The following is an 11,891-nucleotide window of genomic DNA, read 5'->3' on the forward strand; positions in this document are numbered from 1 at the left end:
TATAAAACTTTCCTAAATTGATATTTGATGATGTGGACAGCTTATAATCGCTCGAAAAAAGTCTCTTTTATATATATACTAGTTTGGATGCCCATGTGTTGCAATGGGGTAATTAACTTAGTAATAAAATTAAAATAATAAAATAAATGGTTATAAGGCCCTAGTGTTTACATCTTATGTCTAATTATTTTGTTTACCTATAATTAAAATATCTCTTTCAAAACAAAACAAAAAATATGAATAAACACATGGGAATAAGGAATGAATAAGGTAGATAACACTCTATTGATGCTGAGCATTGAATTAGTTTAGTGATAATTGTTGGGAAATGTGTCCTCAACAATAGTGCGATCACATGATTTAAATATCATTATTAAATCTCATTTTAAGAATACATGTGGGATGTAATATTTTACAGTCAACTGGTCCACACATATCGGTAATGATTGGTGACTAGAGTTTGACATTACGTCGTGCGGCAGTGGTGATCGATTGATCCCCTTAGGTCATACCTATAGGGAAATACTCTTAATTGATTATTTAATTAATCGTATACCGATACGAGTTAATTAAATTGCTTAAAATTGACGGATGATTTTGTGAGTATAATTTACGTATCTTATTGTAAATATGATTAAATAAGACACGGTCTAAGTAATCGAATTGTTTTATTACTTAGATTAAATTATTGTTTACAGAAACAATTGAAACGGAATGAATAAATTATTATAAATACAGAATGTTGTGGTTTATAATTCGGAAACACTTTTGGCACAAGTAATTATGAATTACTAGTCGATTTTGTAAATGACATATTTTATAAGTATGTTGATTTTTAATATGTTAAAAATACATTACATTGTGACATGTCATGTAACATGTTACATGTGACAAAATTGACAAATGACAAAATAAAATGGACCATCTATTTTATTATGAAAATGCCGAAATTAGAAGGAGTATGGGGTTAATATTGTGTTTTCATATTAGTGGAAAACATAATGATGAAAGACTACCTTCTAGCCATGCAACCATATAGCTTTTGAGAAGAGCAACTATTGCATGCATAGGCTCCCTTAAAAGAGCCTCCCCCAACCGGTTTCCCCTTGTGTGCAACCAATATGTTTTCTCCATATTATTCATTCTTTTGTCTAATTATTTTTCTAGTGTAAGAAAATCCATCAAACTCTCTACAATTTATGATAATTCTAGAGAAATAAAGTCACAAAATTACTATCTCTTGAACCGAAATTCCAAGAGTAAAATCAATGTTTTGTGTCAATTTTAAGTAGACTAATCTTAATACTAGATCATATTATTTTAGTCTTTAAGATGTATTCCTTGGGTATTCACATTTGGGAGAGGTTCTAATTTGGACCTTTTGTTCATCCATTTAAGGGAAAGCTCAAGAACTAACAAATAGGTGAATTTGTTAGTGCCCATAAAACCGAATTTCATTTGGTGAGAAATTGATTTTCTTATCTCCTTTTATTAAAGTTTGCATGCATAAGATTCATTTATTAACTTTATGACAAATTAAATTTGAAACATATAAGAATATGTTGAATAATGAGATATAGATTTCCAACAATCGGTATCAAGAGCCATGGTTGTTTGCATGCAAATCGGTTAAAAGTTTTTCCGAGTTATAAAGATTAACATATAAAACTTGTATAATTTGTGTTATTATGATATATCACCAAATTAATTTGTTCATGTTAAAGTTTCTGATCCTAAAATGTATTTAGGATATTTTGGTTAATTTATGGATTTTATTGTTCATTTTATATAATATTGGCATTAAAATGTGATTTTTATGATAAAAATGTCATTTTTGGACGAAAATTAGCTAAACTTCGAATTTTCAAGTGGTTTTTGGGTATGTTTTCACATATATTATTTTTAGATGATATGGAAATTTTCATAATTTTATGAGTTCTTATGCTCGAAAAATGGATTTTTCATGATAAAAATCGGATTTAGATGAAAAATAGGTTAAGATGAGAAATATTTCGAATCTGATCATAGAAATTTAGTATGTTGTCACATGAAATTTTACAAGATGTGTGTAAAATAATAGGCTATAATGAAGTCTTCATGCATGATTTATGGATTTTTGATGAAAAATAGCATAAATAGTGACTTAATTAGTGAAAAATTGCTAAAACATACTTCATGACTAAGGAAAAACGTCACATGTTGCATTTTATTATCTTTTTCAGATCTAAAATTGAAAAGTTGATGAATATAATTTTTCTCATGTTTTTATGATTTTTATTGATAAATCCGATAAACCGCAACATTGTTTTTCCCGATAACTTTCGAAATATTTAACCTAAGTTTTTGAACATTATGAGTGTCATGGTATTTTTCCAGAATGTTCATGAGTTTAAATTTCAAATTTTGAATTTATTTGAAATTTTAGTGGTTTATTTGAAGTTTATAGCATTTTATTGTAATTTTGAGTCCTTTTATGAACAATATTAAGAAATATGAGTTAATTATGGTCAAATAGTTAGTGGAGACTAATTTTGAGTCCTAAGAAGTTAGGATAATTAACTTGTGCATAAATATGAATTTATGTAATTTTTGTGATTATAAAATGTTGAATCACGCAAATCCGTAAAAACCGAGTAATATACGATATTGGCTAATTAAAGGCGATTTAGCATAAAATTGGGCATGTTCATACATATTTTAATGCTGCATTTTATTTATGATTGTCATAATTTTATTTTATGTAATTTTTGAATTATGTAATTTTTACTTAATATGGCCTTAGTTTTTAATTAGTATTGCCCGAAATGTATGGGAATATCGATTCGGTTGTAATTTTATTGTGATCTCGTATCACCGTCTTGTAATTTAATAGATTTATTTTATTATAGTTACAAATGTATAATAGGAAATTATGTAATTTATTATGTAATTTTATTCATTTCGGAGTTCCCAAAGACGGATTTCTTCAAGAAGGCGATACATAAAGACGGTGTTACCTCGAGATGCGTGCCACAACCGAAGTTCAAGGGACCAATGGAGTTGGTTTCCGAATATGTAATAGTTAATTAGATTTTCTATTTTAGGAAGGCCATACTAGGATTTTATTTAATTTATGCTTTGCATTTTATTTATATGTTGCATGCATCGCTAAATCGCCATAACTAAAACATGCATCATCTTTTAATCAAGTATATCGACCGTGTCAATTATAATTATCATAGTTCACCGCTTTAGTTCACTTAAAACGTGATAGATAATAAATTGACATGACCTCTCGCTAAAATAAACAATTGAGACATAGCCTTACCAAAGAGTAGAAACCATGAAAACCTATTTCGTGAGGGAGTACACTCGGCCACACCGGGGTACAAACCTTGTTACGTAGGGGAAGTGGGTGATAAATGTCTATCCACCGAATTCATGTTGATAAGGGATGTATCGGCCACACCGTGCCCAAGTTGATGTGGATTTGGATCATGGACACATTTATTCGAAATTTGGATTGAACTCAACAAAAGTTTTTGATAAGGGATGTATCGGCCACACCGTGCCCTTGTCGGATGTGTTTTGGGCTAAAGATAAATGTTAATGTAATTTTATCGACCAAGAGTTCTAAGAGTAGAATCGATTAAAGAGTTAATCCACCGAGTTATATTGATAAGGGATGTATCGGCCACACCGTGCCCAAGTTAATATGAATTTGGATCTTGGAATCATTTATCATAGTTGGGTAGAGGTCACTATGTAAATGCTATACTTGTTTTTCCAAGTATTAATAAAACGATAAATGTTAAGTTTTCCATTATTTCGTTATTATATTGTTCTATTTCTTTACCACAATTCATATACGATATCATTTCGATTTTTGATTCAAAACTCCATTAAAACATCGTAACTAAAGACAAAATTTGAATTTTCTTCTAAAGACCTCGAAAGAACCATTGCTAAGGATCTCTTGTAAAGAGTATAGATTAAAGTTATTCATTATCAAACAGGTTTTTGATTCTTGACTAACACATCTACTTACAATGGATTGTTATTCATATACTTAATTGAATTAAGTACCTTGAAGCGATAAATTATTTTGGTAATTAGATTTGTCAGAATTCGTAATTGACCAAAATAACGCAACCACTTCAATGAAAGTTTTAAGACTAAAACGAACAAATGAAGAGTAATCTTTATGAATTCAATTTTGCTTCTCAAAGCAAAGACTCATTGAAATAAGTGGGAGCATTCTCTTAAACCGTTAAGATGGGAACGTGGTTCAAGAAGTAAAGATTATAATGGAATTGATACAAAGGTAATGTTAAAGGTAAAGTTGTTGAGAATGACGATACTAAACCTATCAATCCCGACCGATAAGTTTCCATTGTCTTAAATGTTGGACACGAGAAAGGAGACTACCCCAAATTATTGAAGAATCAACAAGTTAGTTGTGGGACATCTAATGAGACCTTCTTCTTTAAATGTTTATTTGATTGACATAAAATTTTGCTAGTACTACTTCGTCAATATTGGAAACCGGTGGTGGTTTTCATCATTATGTTTGATACATAGGATGATTAAAATATGACGACTAGCAACAATGAAGTCGAGAGATAGAGTCATTGTGTACTAAATCTAGTTTTCGGGTTTGGAGTTGTACTTAATTGTGACTATTAAGTACATAAACTCTAAATAAGAATACAAACTTGTTAAGATACAAAAGAGGTTTCACTTTTGTGACCCTATACACCACGATTTGATGTATGGCTAGCCCATTATCAAAGTGATTATATTCTAAACCAAACTAGAATGATATATCATGAAGATGATGCAAGACTCAAATTGGTAACCCAAGATTAAACCTTAAATTCTAGAATGATTAACGCAAAGAGTTATCGAGTACTCTTGAAACCATTAGATTGTTAATGGTATATGCGTATCTTGTATTCAAAGCAAGATGTCTCGTGCCTTTTGATTGAAAAGGAGATCGAGGTTGTAAATCATCGATCCAAAATAGGTTGATCATTTTCTTTTACCAACGATTTAAGTTGACACTAATATGTTCACTTAATAAGGTAAATAGAAAAATCTTTGAAGAATTTCAAAGAGTTCAAGGAATCACGATTTAGTCGTGATGGGATTATCAAAGTGAAGACTTTGATATAAGCAAAAAGAAATGTGATATAGTATCACAAGTTAATCTCTCTTAGCACGCATTATGGGATAATGTGTGGTTGGATAAGAAATCAAACGCTATTCGATATGGTTTGGACTTCGATCAAGTTACTTTGAGTTACTTGATCCTTTTGGGGATTTTATCATTTTGTCTAGATTATTTTTCCACTAAATATAAAACGATTCATATGAGATATGAAATGGTAGGGTACCATGTTTGTAAGTTTTCACAAGAAACAAATGCTCATTTTTCCCTTTCAATTATCACGAGTACGACGGGTTTGCGGCTCGTGAAGCTGTCTTTCTAAAATACAAGTTTATTTCTAGAAGACAGAGTGGGAGAAATTATTCAAGAGAGCCACAAAGAATGTTATGTTACAAGAAACTGGTCTTTCTTGGCTACATGAGACGTTTTGTGTAAGACATTGTTTCTTTAAAACCTAGGAGGTTAAATTCGTCACTTGTTAAAAATGATGAATTTATGCTACTTTTAAGAAAGTAAAGAGCTTATAACTTACAAAAGAAATTGTTTGATTCAAATTGATTACTTCTAGAAAGTAATGAACATATGACTTACATAAGAGTGTTTAAGTCACAACTCAATACAAGGCTTAGAGCCATGAAAATCCGAAACAAAAGGGCTTGATTAGTGACAAAGGGTTTTGCACTAATAAAGAGAGATTTCATAGCAAGATTGGTTGCAAAGGGTTTTGCACTAATTGAAATGCTTAAGTCTATTTGGATCTTCTTAGGGATTGTGTTTCATTATTATGAAATACATAGCGAGTGAATCTAAAACCCACTTCTTCACTTAGAAGGAATGTATTCAATACATGTCTTGAGTTTTATAGATTCTTGCAATCCTAAGATAATGTGAAACTTAAGAGAGAATCTTAAGTAGGACATCAATGAGTTAGAATCAACATTTTGATCATGTGATAAAACTTTTCTCGTTAAGTCGAGAAGTTGTCTTTATACATGAAGTTTAGTGGGAGTTACGAAAATGTTAATTAGTCTTATATGTGAATAACATATTGATCATTGCGAATGATGTAAGACTTTTGGAGTATTATAATACATCTTTAATATCCGGATTTATGAAGATAAATCCACATGATATTGGCGTCAATAAGAAGTCTTATGTTGATAAGATTCATGACTAGTTCAATTAAATTGAACATATTTGATTGATTCCATTTGCTTCCGCTACCGGATCAATTAAATAAGTAATGATGTATAACACTTCATATACCTTGAGTATGATGAATTGTTTTCAAAATCGAATTTAAGTAATCTTTACCAAGTAAGCCATAAAGATTACCCTTAAGTGCTTGCAGAAGCATTAAGGAAGTAAAGCAAATTGTTTTTGATGCAATTTTGTGTAAGGGTGTTACACAAGTGACAATTGACAATTGACATTGCGCATGGTTTATGACGAAACCATAATCAAAACACATTAGGATGGTTAAGATACCATTGTGGCAATGTTAAATAAGAAGTAGATTTTCTAGAATCGTTCTAGGCAATAAAGAACAATGAGAGATATTTATAACGGAAATTGAGTACACTTGCTATCATGAGATGTGCAAGAAGGATGAGTCCCGCACACTGTGAAAACAGTGGGAGCTATTCTTAGGCTAAAGGGCCTATGTCTTGATTGGATCTCGACATGTACTCAGAAAGTTTTGTAATACAAATGTATACATTACAAAGGAAAACGAGTATGTAGTAAGGTTGAGTAAGGTACAAGAAATTGATAAAACCTACTAACCAAAGCCTTCTCAAAGGCTAAACATGATGAGTCATGTCATTTCAATTGAATTGAAATGAACAACTACGTACAAGATCAAATTAGATTATAGAACATGAATAGTAATCAGGCATTGACTATTCATATGTGATAATCGCATTTGTCGTTCGATTTTTACTTTAAAACTCTTTTATTATACTTTGTTACATCCAAACGGGTTGTAGAGACAACGTTGAACCCCGTTAAAGTGAACCCGGATTAACATAGTATTACCCCATAGTCGCTTGTATGAGGTGACGTCTCGAAGTGACTAGAGTGTGATGCGATTAATGGCAAGTTCAAGTGCCATAGAGTCATGTGAGATGACTAGTCGATCACATAGGCAGACTGTTAGGAACACTTTGTCGGGCCTTATGACCGCTTATAGAGTTCTGGAAATTTATATAGCCTGGTCGTGGCGAGAGCTACTATAGTATTCTAATGAGTCGATTCTTTTGACTAAAGACCATTCGCCTAAGATGGCACGATTTGATTAACTTTGATTTGTGTTACTACGACCTTCTTAAATGGGGTCAAATGGGCATATTTTGGGTTATGATGGCTGTGGCTAGTCGAAGGGAATAAGTGCAATAGGAATTGTCCACCCCCTTGTCAGGGTTAAAACAATATCTCAGGGCCACTCGAGGAGTAATGAACTGGAAATGCATGGCCACGCTCGGAAGGTATCTATGATAGATAAATCCGGTCAATCGATTATTCTCGGATCGAGAAAACCACTCTCGATATGATCACTTGCAAGTACGACCCGAAAGACACCTTGCATTGAGTGGGAGATAGTAATAGGACAAGAGAATTGGTGACGCACACTTGTCGAGGACAAGTGGGAGATTGTTGGGAAATGTGTCCTCAACAATAGTGCGATCACATGATTTAAATATCATTATTAAATCTCATTTTAAGAATACATGTGGGATGTAATATTTTACAGTCAACTGGTCCACACATATCGGTAATGATTGGCTGACTAGAGTTTGACATTACTGTCGTGCGACGGTGGTGATCAGTTGATCCCCTTAGGTCATACCTATAGGGAAATACTCTTAATTTATTATTTAATTAATCGTATACCGATACGAGTTAATTAAATTGCTTAAAATTGACGGATGATTTTGTGAGTATAATTTACGTATTTTATTGTAAATATGATTAAATAAGACACGGTCAGTAATCGAATTGTTTTATTACTTAGATGAAATTATTGTTTACAGAAACAATTGAAACGGAATGAATAAATTATTATAAATACAGAATGTTGTGGTTTATAATTCGGAAACACTTTTGGCACAAGTAATTATGAATTACTAGTCGATTTTGTAAATGACATATTTTATAAGTATGTTGATTTTTAATATGTTAAAAATACATTACATTGTGACATGTCATGTAACATGTTACATGTGACAAAATTGACAAATGACAAAATAAAATGGACCATCCATTTAATTATGAAAATGCCGAAATTAGAAGGAGTATGGGGTTAATATTGTGTTTTCATATTAGTGGAAAACATAATGATGAAAGACTACCTTCTAGCCATGCAACCCTATAGCTTTTGAGAAGAGCAACTATTGCATGCATAGGCTCCCCTAAAAGAGCCTCCCCCAACCGGTTTCCCCTTGTGTGCAACCAATATGTTTTCTCCATATTATTCATTCTTTTGTCTAATTATTTTTCTAGTGTAAGAAAATCCATCAAACTCTCTACAATTTATGATAATTCTAGAGAAATAAAGTCACAAAATTACTATCTCTTGAACCGAAATTCCAAGAGTAAAATCAATGTTTTGTGTCAATTTTAAGTAGACTAATCTTAATACTAGATCATATTATTTTAGTCTTTAAGATGTATTCCTTGGGTATTCACATTTGGGAGAGGTTCTAATTTGGACCTTTTGTTCATCCATTTAAGGGAAAGCTCAAGAACTAACAAATAGGTGAATTTGTTAGTGCCCATAAAACCGAATTTCATTTGGTAAGAAATTGATTTTCTTATCTCCTTTTATTAAAGTTTGCATGCATAAGATTCATTTATTAATTTTATGACAAATTAAATTTGAAACATATAAGAATATGTTGAATAATGAGATATAGATTTCCAACAATGATAATTTGAAATCATGCTATCATATAAATTACATATACGGAGTAATGTTTTATTGGTATGGATATTTCTCTCTTTTCAAATCAAAAATTTAATTAACTATATCATTATAATAAATAAGAGATTTTATTAATATTGACCATTTTATTACTCTTTATCCCACCTAAAAAAAATGTTAAAACTTTAAAAATTAACATGAAGATTTAACATTAAGCAACGTTACATTTATACGTAATATATATTTATTAAACTTATGATAATCTTCTAATGTGGGACAATTCAACTATTTATATGTAGTATATTCATCACACTTACATTATTTTCCAATGTGGGAAAAATAACATACTTAGAAATACATCATATTTTTCGCACTTAATTCGACATCCAACCCGATTTAATAATAAACAAATACTATACTATCTATCACTATTCATACGTTTTTTTTCCTATTTTTTATCATAATTAAAATATGTGCAAATGATATGAAACCTATACTCTAATGATAACATTTTTTTACCACGAATCTAGTTATATAATTTTCATAATTTCTTTTACGATACTTTTTTGTCAAATAAAATGTATAAGTTTTTATACAAAAATTAGAAAGATCACTTGAATTTATATATATATATATATATATATATATATATATATATATATAGAATTAGGATCCGGTGAGAACGATCACTCGGTGAGAACGGTGAGAACGCACTAAAATCATTGGAATATATACCAAGTGCAACTTTTTTTTTTTTTTTTTTTTTTTTTTACCAAATCCTAGATACACTTTTTTCTATGTTAGGTACGCTTTTTACTTGAATTCTATATACACTTTTTACGAGTATAGATACACTTTTTTCTATCGAAGGTACGCTTTTTACCTGAATTCTATATACACTTTTTACGAGTATAGATACACTTTTTTTCTATCGAAGGTACGCTTTTTACCTGAATTCTATATACACTTTTTACGAGTATAGATACACTTTTTTCTATCGTAGTTACGTTTTTTACTTGAATTCTATACACTTTTTATGAGTATAGATACACTTTTTTCTATGTTAGGTACACTTTTAAACTAAATTTTATACACACTTTTTGAAAATGTAAATACACTTTTTTTATCCTATATACATTTTTTACCCGAATTCTATATACATGTATACTTTTAAGAATGCACATACACTTTTTTCTATCCAAAATATATTTTCTACGGAGTACGAGATATAATTGAGAGATACCGTAATCCGTATCCAATAAAGTTTGATACACTTATAGAAACCCATTTTGTTACATATTTAAGCTAATCATTAACTATACTCCAACAACAATGACTCTATTCAAGCACAAATACAAACATTAATGGAACAAATAAAGACACAAACTAAACTTAGTGAGCATAAGCAAAATTACGTACAATAATTTAAGAACATAAATTAATCCAAGCAAACTAAGTTAATCCAACGAACTCGGAACTCAAAAAGCAAAAAAGGAATTGAATTAAGAAGACTGCTGAAGCCATAGCCAAGAGCCCAAGATATTGATGAATTAAAATGGAGAATCGTCTATTGAGGGATAAAAATAAATTATCAAATTCAGCATCACCGGAACCACCGTCGACATCACCGACAGCCACCACAACCTTCGACATCACCGGCAGCCACCTGTACTATCAACATCACCGGCAACCACCATTACTATCGATATCAACAACAACACCACACACCATTACCAACATCGGCCACCATATAAATTCGCTTCCACGACCACGGCCACCACCACTCACATAACCACGATGACGATTCCGGCGAGTTAATTGACCACGGTGACGCCTGTGAGGTGGTAGATCTGGGATAAAAGGTCGTTCAAATGGAATAGGGGCGACAACAGTGGGCGTGTTTTTGTCGGCGTCTTGTCAATGGCGGTATGTGTCGGAGCTCGGTGTCGGTGTGAGTGGCGTTTGCCGGATTCTGGTGGTGGTAGATGTATCAGATTTGAGTTTGGAGTAGTCAACAATGGGGTTCGTAATGTTGTGTGTTACAAATTTGGTGGGTAATGATAAATTGATAATGTCGCGTGTTAATAATTTGTTTGGTAGTTCGTTCTCACCGTTCTCATCGAGTGTTCGTTCTCACCGGATCCCACCTCATATATATATATATATATATATATATATATATATATATATATATATATATATATATCATGTCATGTGGGGATAATGATACAAACTTTTAAGAGTTTCTGCGACAATATTTAAGAGACTTAAAAGATGTTGTGGGGATACCTCCTATTTATAATCATAGGATCACCACATCTTACGCTAATCTTTCATGCGACAATTTATTATTTTTATGTAGTATATTCACCACAACTACATTTATTTTTCAATGTGGAACATATATAACATACTAAGAAGTACACAATCTTATATGTACAAATTATATAAAATATATACTCTAATGATAGCATTTTCTACCACGAATTAAATTATGTTATTTTCATAATTTTCTTAACGATATTTTTTATTAAATAAAATGTAAAAATTTTTAAATAATAATTAGAAACATCACTTGAATATAATATTATTTATGATACTTTCCTAAATTAATTTTTAGGATCACCCCACCTTTTGATAATCATATGATGTGGGACAATTCAACTATTTATATATAATATATTCACCACATTTATATATAATATATTCACCACACCTATAATATTTTTCAATGTGGGACAAATAACATACGAAAAAGTATGCCATCTTTTTTGCACGACTATCTATTAATTTTTACCGTAAACCCTTAAGGCCCTAATT

This window comes from Silene latifolia, chromosome X, assembly GCF_048544455.1.
Source record: "Silene latifolia isolate original U9 population chromosome X, ASM4854445v1, whole genome shotgun sequence".
Classification (NCBI taxonomy): domain Eukaryota; kingdom Viridiplantae; phylum Streptophyta; class Magnoliopsida; order Caryophyllales; family Caryophyllaceae; genus Silene; species Silene latifolia.